Below are 7,854 nucleotides of genomic sequence, written 5' to 3'. Positions count from 1 at the left end.
CGCGTCTGGAGCCTGTGCTCCGCAACAAGAAAGGCCGCGATAGTGAGAGGCCCGTGCACCGCGATGAAGAGTGGCCCCTGCTTGCCACAACTAGAGAAAGCCCTTGCACAGAAACGAAGACCCAACACAGCCATAAATTAAAAAAAATAAATTAATTTTAAAAAATAAAAAAAGAAGAGAAGAGGGACTCCCTGGTGGTGCAGTGGTTAAGAATCCGCTTGCCAATGCAGGGGACACGGGTTCGAGCCCTGGTCCAGGAAGATCCCACATGCCGCGGAGCAACTAAGCCTGTGCACCACAACCACTGAGCCTGCGCTCTAGAGCCCGCGAGCCACAATACTGAACCCACGTGCCTAGAGCCCGTGCTCCGCAACAAGAGAATCCAGCACAACGAGAAGCCCGTGCACCGCAACGAAGAGTAGTCCCCACTCGCCGCAACTAGAGAAAGCCCGCGCGCAGCAACAAAGACCCAAGGCAGCCAAAAATAAATAAATAAATAAATAAATAAAAAAAGAAGAGGACAAGAGGGAATTCCCTGGTGGTACAGTTGTTAGCACTCTGTGCTCTCATTGCCAAGGGCCCAGGTTCAATCCCTGATCCGGGAACTAAGATCCCACAAGCTATGTGGTGCGACCAAAAAAAAAAACAAAACCGAAAAACAAACAAAAAACCCAAATCATTAAAAAAAAAGAAGAAAAAGAAGAGAGACAGAGACCCAATGGGAGATGCCACGTGACGACAGAGGCAGAGATGGGCGTGATGTTCCTACAAGCCCAAGAGCTCTGAGGATTACAGGCAAGCCCCAGAAGCTACGAGAGAGGCATGGAACAGAGTCTCCCCTCGAGCCTTCGCAGAGACCACGGTCCTGCAGACACTCTGATTTCAGACTTCTGGCCTCCAGGACTACGAGACAATAAGTTTCTGTTGTTTAAAGCCACCCAGTTTGTGGACATTTTTTAGGGCAGCCTTAGCAAACAAGTACAACTACAAACTGGAAATGGGGGCTGATGAACTAAGTTGAGACCAATTATGGAAAAGGAAAGACAATTAGATTTCTGTACCTGTCCCCACATTTTGTATTAACTCAGGCATTGAGCTCGTATTCTATTCCTTACAAAGGTAACCTTTCATGTCACCTTTGCATCTGGGCGACCCTGATCTGCTTCTCTCCATGTAGCAATTCCCCGAGTTTATATGCTTTCCTGGTTCTTGTTTCATTAAGCTAGACTGAACTGGCTCAAGTCAGAATTCACACCAACTGAGGAAATAGATACAGTTTACAACCAAGTATACTTTGCAGTAAAACAAACAAACAAACAAAAGCAACAACCACAACAAACAGGTCAAGGTCTCACCAGGAAGGGAATTAGTGACAGTTACAGTGTTTTCTCATACAAACGTGCACCATCAGGGTCAATCTGTTGGGGTGACTGAAGGGCTCTGGGGAGGCCTCCTCGGTCAGATCGCTTGTACAGGTGTCTGAGATCCATCATGTGGCATCATTCCTTTGCTTCTTGAAGGTGTCATCCGTTTTACAATTAAGGCACAAATATCTCCCAAGAAAGTTCAGTTCATAGCTTAAGCTCTTAGCAACAGCTGACAGATGTTTGTTGTGTGATTTCTGTCCTGGGACTAGGGGAGAGGTGAGGATGGAGCAAGGAAGGCCGTGGCCAGCTTCCCAGTATGGCTGAGCGCGAGGTCATCATAATCATCAACAGGCAATATTCGATGAGCATCCAAGTCATTATGATGACAATTAACTTAGAAAGCATGAACTGTATTTTCAAAATAGAAAGGAGTTCATTAATAAAACAAAGAGTCCTGTCTTCCCCATATGATTGGTGGTGAGGCCCATCTACTCTGGGTCCACTGACCGCTAGCTCTGTGACCATGGCAGGCTGCTTATCCTTTTTAAACCCCAAGTTATGGCTCATCTGTGAAATGGGCTAATAGTGTTACCTACCTCATTAGGTGGTTACAAGATGCAAGTGAAATAAATTATCTAAAGTCCTGATGCTATTGCTTGGCACAGAGTAAGCGCTCAAGAAATGTTAGTATATCATCCATCTGTGACTTTTCCCCCGTCAGGCTAGTGCGTGGTTGGGTTTCTTCATGCAGTGCTGGTTTTGTGCTAAAATCATCTGTGTTGTTCCACAGAGTGTCCAGGGCTGTATTAACATGAATTCAGACATCAGGGCATCAAAGAGCGGTCAAGACCCCCAACGCTGGGCAGCACCCGCACTGTGCCGCTTGTTGTATATTTTTCCTGTTTGAAAAGATGCTGAAGTAGAAGAAAGCATCAGGATGAGAGAAATCCCACAGCTGTTTTTAGCTTGTAAAACACTTAGATAGTGCTTACTGTGTGCTTTACAAATACAAACTCGTTTAATCCCCGTACGATTCCGTCAGGTAAAACCTATTATTATCCTCATTTTACACAGGAGGCGACGGCGACACGGAGGGGCAAGTCATTTCCTGGGGTCGCAAGGCTAGTGTGAGAAGGGGACGCTTCGCCTTCCATTATGTCTCTGTCCACTTTCCTTGAAAATGTGTGCCAGTCAGAGCTTTATGGACATTTTCAGTGTGACCACACCTGGGATGATGGAGGTTGATCTGGCCAAAAAAGGAAGTGGATTGAATTTTTAGGAAAGAGGAGCCTCTGTGGACCATGTACCATCTTCTGGCAGGCGGAGGGTGAGGGCAAGAGCTGGCATCCCTGAAGAGTTCTGACAGCCTTCTTTATCTCCACCCTCAGGGGAAGAAGCCGAGCAGCCTGAGACAGTGAGGCAGTTATCAGTCGCCAGCTCCCGGATGACAGAGGAGAGGAGAAAGGAGATTTTCAGAGCCCAGCTATGTTAGACATATTAACAGAGGAATCTAACGTGACAGAAGAAAAAGAAGGAGGAGATTCTTGCCCCCGAGGGCAAAGCGTTCAGTTGCCACGTCACTGAACGGGGCTTTGCAAAAGGTGTGTGCACAGCAAGAGTTGAACACAGCTCCAACTGAGGAAACAGATATCCCCCCGTGGAGCGAGGGCCCGGAGTGCCTGGGATGTTCCAAGTCCCCGGCCAGTTACCAGGACACCTCCGACCGGCCGTCGCCAACCAAGGTCCACTGTCCCATTGGGGAGGGGGCAATGGTGAGGGAACCAGAGGCCTAATGCTTGGGAAGCATTGGTTCCACCCAGACGGCTCCTGGAAGATGTTCAGACAGATGCCATTTCTGCCGGGTCCTGAAGCGTGAGAGCGTTACGGGGAGTTGGCTGCAACTGTCTGGGCAGCGCTGCTGGGTGTGGCGGTGGACAGGAAGAGAGGATTGGAAACTGTCTAGGAGGCAACAAGGCGAAGGCTGGAGACCAAATGGTGGTGGGAGTGAAGGTCAGGAGAGGTCAAAGGCGGCTCCCAGCAGCTTGGGAAATAGGGATGTTACCGACTGAGGCAGGAGGCGGGGTAGAGGAGGAGGATGTCTGGGGAGGCATCACAATGGCGAGGTGGGTGGATAAAGGCCACACCTCCAGGGCCGGGAGTCAGGGTAGCGTGGAATCATTCTCTGGATTCTTTTTTTGGGGGGTGGAGGGGTGTTGCCCCACTAGTAAGTTTTTTTTTTTTTTTGATGGCATTATGTTGGATTGGAAATGAAATAGGGACAAAATGTAACTTTCTTTGGGGGTAGCAGGCAGGGAAGGGGCTGAGGGTGGTGGGCGTGAGGCTGTGAAGCACTTGGGTGACTCTTAGACTTACTGCTTGTTCCTTGGCTTATTTTCACAGGAGCTGGTAGACAGATGCGCTAACAGCAGGTCTCCGCCACTGCCCGTCAATCGCCCCTCTGTTCAGCTTGCCCCTGGGATGATGCTGGAGAGACACAAAAGTACCTGTAGCACTTCCTCAGGATGGCTTGTTTCTCATGACCTCATCACAGTGAAAAGAAGATGGATTTCTCAACCACTTCCTCCTGCAGTAGGTAAACCTGGAGTGCCTTCGGGTTTCTGTGCAAGCAGGTAGCAACGGGAGCACTGCTGGTTAATGAGAGTCATCAGGGGTGGGTGCCTTTCTCAGTTGAATTTCAGGTCCAGGTAGGACTCTGCACAAATTGATAATATCCTCTTGCTGTAGGAAATTGTATCAATACTTGAACAAAGAAATTGTCAAAAGCGTGTGACAAATTGGGTCCCTCTATTTCAAAGGATCCAAAATTGCTTTATAAATTCTCTTATGGCCCCGCGGGCTAAGAGCGTATATTCGCAGATGAAAAAGGCAATCTGTGAGGCCAGAGTTAAAAAGTAAAGCAGCTCCCTGCACCCAGCTTCTGCTTGTCTCCTATTCTCGGGGCTGCTTGTTTAAAACTGGCTGTCTGTTTTTATTAGCGAATTCCACAAGGCAAAGTGTGCTTGCTGAGACTCTCATTACAATGACCTGGAATAATAATAAAATATGCAAACAGAGTTCCCCATCCCTTCCTGGGAGAAGAGGATGGAAGGTGGAGGTGAGGAAGAACGCAGATTATTCCAGAGGCATAAAGAGTACACAACAACTATGTTTCTTTTTTTTCTTTCTTTTCCTTTAAAAAATGGTAAAATAGAAATATTTTCAAAACTCTTGACACGATAGCAGGGAAAAATTGTGGGCAGAAAGATTTCATTAATCCTGTAACTTTGGGGAACCACTACAGATGTTGATGGTAGTTTTAAAATCTAGAAGAGAACATTTCAAAGCCAAAGCGATTTAAAAAAATTTTTTATGGAAACTTGCCCTTTACAGTGTAAAGATACAAACCTAACCTCTTATAGAAAGGTTATATATAGTCCTATCGAAAACTGTATCTAATTTAAAAGCCTGGAGTGTGGATTTTAAAGCTTATGGCTTATTTAAAGCTTCTAATGAGAAAGTGAGGGTGAAAAAGCAAACAGTAGCCACGAGGTCAAGGTATTATTACTCTAACTTAAGACAATAAAGATTTATTAATTTATGTATCTGTTAATTCAATAAGTATTTATATAATGTGCAAGATACAGAGTTTAAAAAGCAGATGTTTTTTTCTGCATGACACGATTTCCCCATTCTATCACCAAAGTTCGTAAATTGCTTTTTAAAAATGCAATAGAATGAAGTTGTTAAAAGAATCAAGTAAGTCTATAGGTACTGACATGCAAATATGTTTATTTCATATATATGTAAGTTTGTGATGTATAGGATGTATTCGATGAATATTTACTGTAATTGTTGTAGGATATCCTAAGACTTTCTTTTCCTTTCTTTTGAGATGTCTTGGACCAAGGAGAAATTGGCAAGCATGTAAATCTGAGCTCAAGGTCAGGTTTTAGCTCATTTAATACCCCAGCTTTGAAACTGAAACCCACAAATTACATATCATTACCAAATTATAACTTTTAGAGGACGTACATGACAGTTAATGTGATTTATTCTCACTACACACTGGTATGCCTAAACGGATTTCATAGCTCTACTTACGAGGAGAAAGCTGCTAGTTCTAATATCCTGGCGGAAGTCCATTCTCTAGGTGGTTTAAGTTCAAAACTCACTTCCCTTGTGAAGATCTTGTCCATACATCAGATGGCTCCACGCCAACAACCCTCAGCTTCAGATGTGGTTTAAATTACCTTTGTCCACGAGCAGAAGTTGATCTGTTTTTCCTCCTTTCCGACCCACTTAGAACTGTGACATCCAAATCCCAAACCCCAATACTTTCAATAATAATAATAATAATAAGCAGCAGCTTATTATTATTAGTTATATAACAGAAAGTTAGGAAGACTGTGATGTTGAGGGGTGAGGGGAAATGACCCAACAGAGTGAACAGGGCTGGGAGGAAGTACAAGGAATTCAGGAAGACTCCAACCAGAGAACCTGCAACAAAGTCCAAGGACGAGTTTAATGGCACAAGGGAACTGAAAAAGTGGAACTCAGGGCCATAAAGGGAAACTTGAGAGAAAAGGCTTGCTCATATTGTGTACGTTTTGCATTTCATGGAAAGTTTATGGGTTCAGCAAACACATTTCCTAGGCTGAGGGCTCCAGTGAAAATAAAGGCTGGCTATGTAACCAGCTGGCAAGCAAGAATTGACTGGACATCTTTAAGGTATTATAAGCATTATAACTGGTACTTTATTTTGATTCAGAAAATATTAACTTTTACATTTTCAGATATGTTTATGAGACTTAGTTTATTTATAAATTACAAAAAAATGAAACAAACTTAAAATAACATGAGTTTTATCAACTTAGAACAATTAATGTCACAGGCATTTTTTTTTTCAAGGATATGCCTTTTGAGAGTGAAGCCCAAGGTTAAAAGTCTTTCACTGGGTGTTGGAGGGTGTCTGCATCTGGGTTACACAGGAGCCAGACCAGTGCATTGGTAACTTGGGCTGATCCACTTAAAGCTCACTCACAAATATGAGCAGCATACTTCCCAGGGAGCACTGAGGACCTCTGTTTCCTCTTTGGAGATGTGGGGAGATGCCTTTTAGCTCAGGGATGGAATAGAGACAGGATTAGCCCTGGCCAAGAGAGAGTCTCTGTGGGATTAAATGAGATTTTTAGACCTGGAATCTTGAGCAATCTTCTAAACAAACACAGACCTTTTATCATGGGGTAGTAATCCTATCAGGCGACATTTGGTTTTTCATTTTTCTTTCAAGAATATATCAGTTAGCCTCTAGTAACTTGTCAGCAGAAAGGAAAATGGGTCAAAGGAATCCAAGAGAAAGAAAGATCCATTACCCCTGTGAGCAGGTGTACCGCCTCGCCTCCCACTATACATCATACACGTGTGTAAATGGTTTGCAGGCAGTGCAGGGTGGATCCAGACTGTTGGGTTAAACGCAGCTTTTTGGAATTGTAATCAGGCCCACTGCCTCCTTTCTTTCAGGAGTTTGAAAAGTGCTGTGAAGTAGATCGTGCAAGCTCCTGAAACAGCCGCTAAAAGAACCGTTTGTATTCCGCCAATGATCTTCAGAAAGGAGAGATGCAGCCTCCCTTGAAAAGGCTATCCTCTGACTTCTCCACAGTTAGCCTGACCCACTGGCAGAGATGCCTGCCTACGCTGGGCTGGAGTCAGTGTGGTCTTTGTCTGTTTACTGGATCCTGGGGCACTGGGAGCGAGGCTGCATCGAGCCTGTTAGTTTGGGGCATGAAGTAATAGAAAAGCACTTGGTGGAAGTAGCCGTCGCTGGGATCCTCCTTCTCACCCCCAAACAAGCTGTAAAAGTGAATTTGAGCTCCGTGGAGATAGGTATTAAACGCAGTCATTCTTGACTGGTATTCCACTGTGTGTGTGTTTGTGTGTGTGTGTGTGTGTGTGTGTGTGTCTAGTGTCATTTCTGGCGGGGCCCGGGCTGAGGCAGAGAGTTTACTTGGCAAGAAGATTCTCTTTCCTCAGGTTTTGGGAAAGAGAAAAGAGAACAAAACCCCCCACAACTTCCAAAACAAACAGGAAACTTCCAAAAACTAGAAAGGTGTTTTAAGAAAACTCTTTCTGACATAGTACAGAGGAAGGATGTCTTGTTTTTTGAAGTGTCCTACTACCAGAAAGTCCAACAAAATACTGCCCAGTACTGGAAAGATTGTGCAAATGAATTTCAATTCTGCTAACATTGCTAGATACCATGTAGGTGCCAGAAAATGTACGAAGTTACTGGGGATAAAAAGATGAATTGGGCTGATCCCTGACTTCAAGGAATTTAGATTTGGGTAATTTAAGTATGAAGAGTCTGCAAGAGAATATGACAGAATGGTTATTTCTAGGGAGGGGGGTTACAGCTAATATTTAACTTTTTGGTAAATACTAGGATACTGTAGCTAAAGAGTTTTGGTGGCTATGAAGTGAGTGGACGGTG

The 7,854-nt window shown here is 44.5% G+C and overlaps 1 protein-coding gene across 1 annotated transcript in view; it reads left to right on the top strand.

Annotated features, from left to right (window-relative positions):
• Positions 1-3,966: 3,966 nt before the first annotated feature.
• TIAM2 (TIAM Rac1 associated GEF 2) overlaps positions 3,967-7,854 on the top strand; it is a 236,727-nt gene continuing 232,839 nt past the window's right edge. The window contains exon 1 of the mRNA XM_082404547.1: positions 3,967-7,250. The gene's annotated coding sequence lies outside the window, so the exon portion shown is untranslated. The remainder of the gene's footprint in view (positions 7,251-7,854) is intronic.

This window comes from Balaenoptera borealis, assembly GCF_965194805.1.
Source record: "Balaenoptera borealis genome assembly, chromosome: 9".
Lineage (NCBI taxonomy): Eukaryota > Metazoa > Chordata > Mammalia > Artiodactyla > Balaenopteridae > Balaenoptera > Balaenoptera borealis.
This window is presented reverse-complemented; position numbering and strand designations above follow the sequence as displayed.